General features: G+C 40.4%; 1 pseudogene; it reads left to right on the top strand.

The window, feature by feature from the left end:
- The first annotated feature begins 4449 nt into the window (after positions 1 to 4449).
- Positions 4450 to 7650, top strand: LOC144367369 (zinc finger CCHC domain-containing protein 14 pseudogene; annotated as a pseudogene).
- Positions 7651 to 7923: the final 273 nt, after the last annotated feature.

Here is a 7923-nt window from a genome sequence, read left to right as displayed (position 1 = left end):
AGATCTGGGTTTGAATTACTAATCCTGCCATTTGACAGCACTGTAATATTAGGTTAGTTACTCTTTGAGACTCAGTTTACTGATCTACAAAATGAGCATGATAATAATATGTATACTAATGAGAAATAATCAAATGGGGATATAGTAAGTATTCAATTTCTCTTTTCTGAGTCCCTCCTTTACTCACATCCTTCAGTCAGATGTATTCATACAATTATTTGCAGTTTCTTTTTTATTGTTTTTTTTAAATACATGACAGTGAAATGCATTACAATTCTTATTACACATATACAGCACATTTTTTCATATCTTTATATATAAAGTGTGTTCATGCCAATTCATGTCTTTATACATGTACTTTGTTTTTGTGGTTTTTTTGCATTACAATTATTATTAAACATATATACCACAATTTTTAATATCTCTGTATACAAAGTATGTTGACACCCAATTTGTATCTTCATACATGTATTTGGATAATAATGTCCATCACATTCCACCATCGTTGGTATTCCCCTGTCTCCTTCCTTTCCCTCCCTCTCCTCTTCCCTATCTAGAATTATTGACAGTTTCTTCTTGATCTGAATCCTGTTAAATTGCAAGCTCCTTGAGGCACCCATGTCTCCAGCACCTAGCAAGATTCTTTGCAATTGATAAAGAATCAGTGGAAATTATTTATTTATTTTTGGTAGTGGGGATTTAACCCAGTGGCACTGAACCAGAGAGCCACATCCCCAGCCCTTTTTAAAAAAAAAAAAAATTGAATCAGGGTCTCACTTAGTTACTTAGGGCTTCACTAATGTTTTGAGTCTGAATTTGAACTCATAATGCTCCTGAGCTGCTGAGATTGCAGACATGCACCACCATGCCCAGCAGTTAAATTTTATTTAATCAGTTTAGTGAATCAGGCAGCCATCCAGTATAAAATATGTTTACAAAAGGAAAAGGAAATGAAAATAATTTTCAACACTGTTCATTGTACAATAGGTATCATATGAAACCCTATATAAATATAAAATTAAGATGGTTATGGTGGTGCATGACTGTAATACCAGCATCTTGAGGAGCTGAGATAGGAGTATCACAAGTTCAAACCCAGCCTCAGCAACTTAGTGAGGCCCTAAGCAACTTAGAAAGATCCTGTCTTTAAATAAAAAAATAATATACACAGGTTGGGGGTTTGGCTCAGTGGTTAAATGTTCCTGAGTTCAGTCCCTGGTACAATAAACCAATAAATAAATAGTTTCTAGGTCATGGCTAGAAAGTTTGTGCTTGGATATAGATGGAACACTAAAAAAGAAGAAGAACAATAAATACAGGGTTTTTTTTTAAGGTAGGATTATGATTGGGTTTAGAAGAATGTATTGTTGTATAATACCCTTAGTGTACTGAGCATGTATGTATCTACACAAAGGAACACATATGTTTCTCTATGTTCATTTCCCAATATTGATCTCTAGATGTTTTAGTCAGCCTTTTCTCTGGTGGGACTAAGAGACCTGACAAAACAGTTCTAGAGGAGGAAAAGTGTATTTGGGCCTCACAGAGATCTCAGTCCACAGATAACTGAATCCATTCCTCAGAGCCTGAGATGAGGGAAGACATCACAGCAGGAGGCTGAGGTACAGCTAAGTGGCTCAAAATACAACATTAGAAATCTGTGTGTGTGTGTGTGTGGTGTGTGTGTGTTTGGAGAGAGAGAGAGAGAGAGAGAGAGAGAGAGAGAGAGCGCACACACTCTACACAATAAAGACAAAATATATGCCTCAAAGTCATGTCTCCTGGGAACACTCTTTCTCCAGCCATACCCTCACTGCTTTCAATTACCACTTAGAGATTAACTTACTACTTGGTCTAAGGCTTTTATAACCCAATTGTCTCACATCTAACCTTCTATTGTCTTACACATGAGATTTGGGAAAACATATAGGTAAATCATAGCACCAGATTTGAAAAAAAAAGAGTCTGCTTGTATCAGTGTCAAGGATAATTCTATTATAAGGTTATAGTTTTGATATTATCAATCTAAAAACTGAATCATAAAAGAAAGTTTATAAAACTAATATTGATACAATTATTCTACACATTTCTAATTAATAATTATTTCTACTAGTTCAGAGCAGCCCTTACAGTTTTCTAAATCAAGGAATTTCATATCACATTGGATAAGGAAAGCTATCTATAACCATTATACTAGGGCTGATAAGTCTTAAGCCAGGAAATATGCAAAGGTTAAAATGCAGAAATAGTATGTTTTGACAATAGCCAAATTCTGTGACAACAAAATAAATGAAGCTCCACTAGAAAGACAGAAATAAGCCTTGGGCCCTGTGCAGGGTGGAAAGAACCCAGGTGTTATATACTCTCCCATCAGCTAAGTTTTCTTACCCACAAAGGGAGAAATGTTCTGTCAACCAACTGTCCTCACTACATGAGGAACCACTTGTGAGGCTATCTCTTATTCATATGTGTATCCCTAGTGCTGGTTAATATTGGGGCTTCAATGAATGTTCACTGGATCTGCTTGAGAGAAGGTGCTCTCTTCTATGAGCAGGGATGTTTCCTTAAGACTCACTGTAACTTGGAGGACATCACCTTCTATTTACCTATGGTCTGATTCTGAGATTAACTTAACTTCTGGCTACCAATTTGACATTTCACCTTCTATGTATTTAGAATGGAATGCACTGGATAAATGATGTGAGGTTCTGGTTGTGATGTATTGTTTTTATATATCAGCCACCTGTGAAATGAATAATTGAATATTTTAAAATGCTGATTAATTTTTACCTCTGAACATTTGTCAGAATTGAGTTCTTGAATTTGTAAATCAAAGTAAAAGATCCTAAGTTTGGGTGATTGTACCAATATAAAACCCTGAAACACTATGCCTAATGAGTCTTTTATATTTTTCTCTAAAATTTCAATATAAATTTTTGTTGTGCACAAAATTGCAACTTCCTCAACAGCTTCCTGAGGACCTTCCATTTTACATTATATTCCAGAAATCTTCCTAGTTCCCAGGAATATTGCTGAAAAGAGACCAGGACCAAGAACTTAAAATCAGTATGTTATAGTGACATAGCCACATCAATGTTTGTAGCAGCTCAATTCAAAATATTCAAAATTTGTATGCACACTTCATCAGATTAATGGATAAAGAAAATGTGTTATTTATACACAATATATTACTGAGGTATAAAGGAGAATGTAGTTATGGCATTTGCTGGTAAATGGATGGAACTGGAGAATATTATGCTAAGTGTAATAAGCCAGTTCCAAAAGACCAAACATCAAATGTTCTCTCCGATATGTGAACACTAACCAATAACAAAGGGGGATAGGAAGGGGAAGTGTAGATGTTCATTGTATTAGACAAATGGGAATGAAGGGACAGAAAAGAGGATGGGAATAGGAAATAGAGTAGAATTAATCACACATAATTTTCCTATACTCAGATATAAATACACGACTAGTAGACATCTTTCTTTTCCTCATCTCTACTTCATGAATATTGTTTTTATTCACAAGAAATAGAATGTAGCCCGAGACAAAACCTACCGGCTTGAAAATATGCTGGTCTCTCCTGTTCTCTCATTGAGAGATAGGAGACAACTTGCCAGCCCCCGAGATGGGGACATACTGGTTTCCCTGTTTTCTCCTTGAGAAGATAAAACAGACATGCCATCCCTCTTCTCCCTCTGAGAGATAAAAAAAACTGCTTGCCTGTCTTTTTTCCAAGAAACAAACTTGCTTTCTATAAGATCAATGGATGCTCACTATATCAGTCAAGATTAAAGCCACCCCTAGTGTGCGGCCATGATTCTAGCCTATAAAATGTTACACTCAAGGAGGAGTTGGGGCTTCTCTCCACCCTTGCTGCTGCTGTCACTATCTTTTTTGCAGAACAGCCTTGTTAGCTCCTGATAATAAACCAGCTTCTTATCCCAGGTGTGTGTGATTAGTCCTGCACAACCATTATATCTGGTTTTCAATCTCTTAGAAAGTGGCTGCTATTACATAGAGATGTATATATGGGTTATAACCATACATTAACTTTCCTCTGTTTTTCTATGCTGTTAAAAATATTACACTTCCTTCACATTCAAGTTCACATATTAGCTCCTCATTGAAGGTTTCCATGACCTTTCAAAAGTAGGAAAACCTGGGCCCCAGAGTCTGGCAGTGTGGTTCGTCTTGCTGACTTTGTTCAGGGCTCATTGTTTTGGGCCTCCAGTTGCCCAAGTGTACCTAGATGAGGTTGGGCTCGGGAGGCTTCCAGGGCCAATCTGGCCTGGCAGTTGACCCTTTCACTTTTGCTATGGAGTGGGCTCTTGATGCTGGGCAGGAGGCCAAGTCCTTTAGCACTCACTCCTGCATTTTTATTTTCTCTCCCTTCTCCAGGCCAGCCTTGATTTTTCCTGCTGGCCTTCTATGAATCTGTACAGAATGGAGCCAGAGCAAGATAGCTCCCATGCCATCTCACTAGGAGTAAGATCTACAGAGTGTGTGCCAATCAGGTAAGAGGATAACAAGGGGCAACTTGGGGTGAATTTTATAATAGTAAACTTCCTGAGCAGGGAATAGGATACAACTCATTCTTTGGGGGGTTGCAACTTCAGTCACCTGGCAGGCTGTGGAGTAGTTACTCATGGGTCAGGTGCCATCCTTTGTGCTGGTGATGGAGCTTGCTTCATTCACCAATATATATTCATTAAGCACCCTACCATGTGCTAGACCCCGAGTCATCTTTTAAGTGTACAGTGGTGAACAACAAAGGTTTTACCCCTCCCTAGTTCACGTCATTTAATTGGGGGAAATAATGTCACCACAGCTTAAGATGACAGGTTTGAAGGAACCAAATAAGGGCCAGACATGGAAAGTAACAGACCTCTATCTACAAGACAGTCAGAGAAGAATGAGACCTTGAACAACAGGGAAAAACCCTAGTGTCAAGCAAGAGAAAGAATGTTTTCCAAACAAAGGGGTCATTAGAGAACAGATCTCACAGAGCTTTAGCGGCCAGAGTGACCATTGGGATTTTTATTCTCTGGGTGTTGGGGGAACCTTTGGCTTGTGTTCATTGGAAAATGTTCTGATTTTGGTGTGGGGAAGATTATTCCATATCTCTTTAAAAGTGTGGACAAGGTAAACACCAGGATATCTATAGGACAACTTGTGTATGTAGTGAAAGAATAGCTTCAAATTTCAAATCCTGGCAAACCTGCAGGAAGCCATCTATGAGCATTGTGTGAACCAATCAATGCTGGAAACCTTAGGCTGGGAAGTCCAGTGTTAAGAACTTCCAGGTGAAATCCATTAGTTTGAGCAGCTCTACTCTCTGATGGAGAATCAAGTTTGAAGAATTGCACCAGCAAACTTTTATTTCATTATCAGATTAAAGAATATGCAATGGTGGCAGACACCTGTAATCCCAGTGGCTCAGGAGGCTGAGACCAGAGCATCAGGAGTTCAAAGACAGCCTCAGAAAAAATAAAATAATAAAATAAAAAAATAAATAAAGTCAAGGCATTAAGCAACTCAGTGAGACCCTGTCTCTAAATAAAATACAAAATAGGACTGGAGATGTGGCTGAGTGGTTGAATGCCCCCAAGTTCAATCCCTGATATCCCACAAAAATAAACATATAAACTATTCAAGTATATTCTTTGTGTTCATGAAAGTTATGGATTTAGCAACATTATGCATCTTACTCCGCAGTTGTGCTCTACAGCTGCAACATGCAATGTTAGGAGCTTTGTGTAGCTCTCAAGACAGTACATTTTGTAAAGTTACTATTAGGAAGGTAGGTTCAGGAAAGGTAGTGAAACATATGTTTGCCTAGCAAGAGAGTTCCCTATTCCCAGGAACTGTATGCCTGAGATCAAGTTTGAAGCTGATAAGACTGTGGCACAGAGCCGCCTGATACAGGGCATTACCACAGCAACTGGGCATCCTCCACTTTGTATGGAAACTTCCCCAGGCACTGAGCATGCCACAGCCATGAAGACATCAGAGTCATTCTAATCTCAGACACTGTTCTCCCATTCTCTGTCACTGTTCTCCACAACCCCTGATTAAAGCAAACACCAATAAAAGACTCCTCCCACAGTGAAACCTTGTACTTACTGATCCTTTTGATCTGTATTGCTATAAATAAAACATGTAGGGGCTGATTCTGTGTTATAACCAGATCCTTCTGGTGGACTCAATCAGTCATGCCTCTACTTTAAAAACATTCTTGACTTTTGTCTTTATTTCTGATATATTACTTTACTTTGAGAACTTTTATTTCACAGCCATCCCATTCTTCTGATGGGTATCCATTCCCTTACCCACAAAGGATGTGAGTGACACAACCCTTCCCTTTTGAAAGTAAGGGCCATGATAGGCTGTGTCTTGGAGGGCTTTGTGTGGAGTGGCCAGCATCCCATCCTCCCAGAGCTGAGCCCAGCACCACTTGCAGCCCTCATCCAGTACACCCTTTACCTTGCCTTACTGCTCCCACACCAGAGGCACTCGCTCAGTACTGGTCTACCAGGCCCAGGAGGACACCCCACCTGCAATTCTTTTATGTCCTCTGATCTTCAGGCCCCTCAGCCCCAAGATCAAAACAGAATTTTGGATTAGCTCAGGAATCTGCACTCACACATGTATTACCCTGTCTTTAAGCAGCTCACCTTGGTGAATTTTTTGAGCCTTACTATGTATGAATTCCTCATTATGAGGGCAAAAAAAAAATCTTAAGACTCAACTGGAGCTGTTAAAAGGGAATTCAGACGCCTTGGGCCTGAACTTATTGGACTTGACCTTGGTCACCAGCAGTGGACTAGCCCCAGTGTATCCCACCAGACACGTTGGGCCTGTGTAGGGTGGGTGTGGTGGCCATGCTGCAGATCTGTGGTTGGTGCAGGTGGATGGAGGTGGAGCAGCTTGTAAACAGGATGTCCCAGGAGGGCAGATCTTCTTAGTACTCCAGCTCTTCCTCTAGTCCCATGGGTGTGCTCACAGAGGAAGAGAGCTCAGACAGCTCCAAGGAGAACAACATATTTGTACATGTGCACTTGGAGGGTTCAGATAAGGAGAAGTCTCTGATGCTCCTGAGTCACTTCACTGAGAGATCTGCCTGACACATGACCCATGTATTACCTGTGCAAAATAAGGCTGGCTACAGCCCTTGACTAGCAAGCCATCACCCTCTGCCCCTATAGCTCTTGACCACAGCCTTACTCATGGCACCCAACTAAATACCGAGTTGTGTGCACAAATCTGACAAGGAGGTGCCAACAGGAAGTTCCTCTCATCCTCTGTGCACTAGTGTTTTCTTTGGAATAAAAGGGGCAAATGGTCTGGCCCCAGGAGTGGTATTAAAGTGTACAAGAGCTCTGGTAGTGCTGTGCTCAACACCTTGCCCTCATCCACACCCCATCCCCCGTGCAGGTCTTCTCCTGACTCCCTGAGAGCAGCTCCATGTCACCCACTATCTGCTGTGGGTCCTTGACAAAAGTTGTGCCTGCAGCCACTCTAGACATGGTGCAGATAGCCCTGGTAGTTCAGACCATCATCACAGCTGCCACCATGATGCCAAGTACTGCCCTTCACATGGCATTTAGCTTTCTGTTTGTTATAACAGATGCAACAAGGGGTTAGCAGCTAAACAGCATCTTCAACAAAGTTCCTTTGGATTTATTTCCCCCACTCTCCTGACACTGATGATACCTCTTCCTCTCCCTCCAGACTAGAAGCTTCTTGAAGTGAAGAAGGGTGGTATAAACCATTTCCTCATGGCCTAGCATAAGTCTCAAATGCTATCTTAATATTTGTTTTTGGATAAATGATCTTCTTTTGGAGACCATCCATACCAGTCCCTCTCTGAGCAACTTAGTGTAAGGCAGAAGGAGGAAAAGAAGAGACTTGCACCAA

Source organism: Ictidomys tridecemlineatus, chromosome 1 (genome assembly GCF_052094955.1).
Source record: "Ictidomys tridecemlineatus isolate mIctTri1 chromosome 1, mIctTri1.hap1, whole genome shotgun sequence".
In the NCBI taxonomy this organism is placed as follows: domain Eukaryota; kingdom Metazoa; phylum Chordata; class Mammalia; order Rodentia; family Sciuridae; genus Ictidomys; species Ictidomys tridecemlineatus.
The sequence above is the reverse complement of the archived record's forward strand: the minus strand, read 5'-3'. Positions and strand labels throughout refer to the sequence as shown.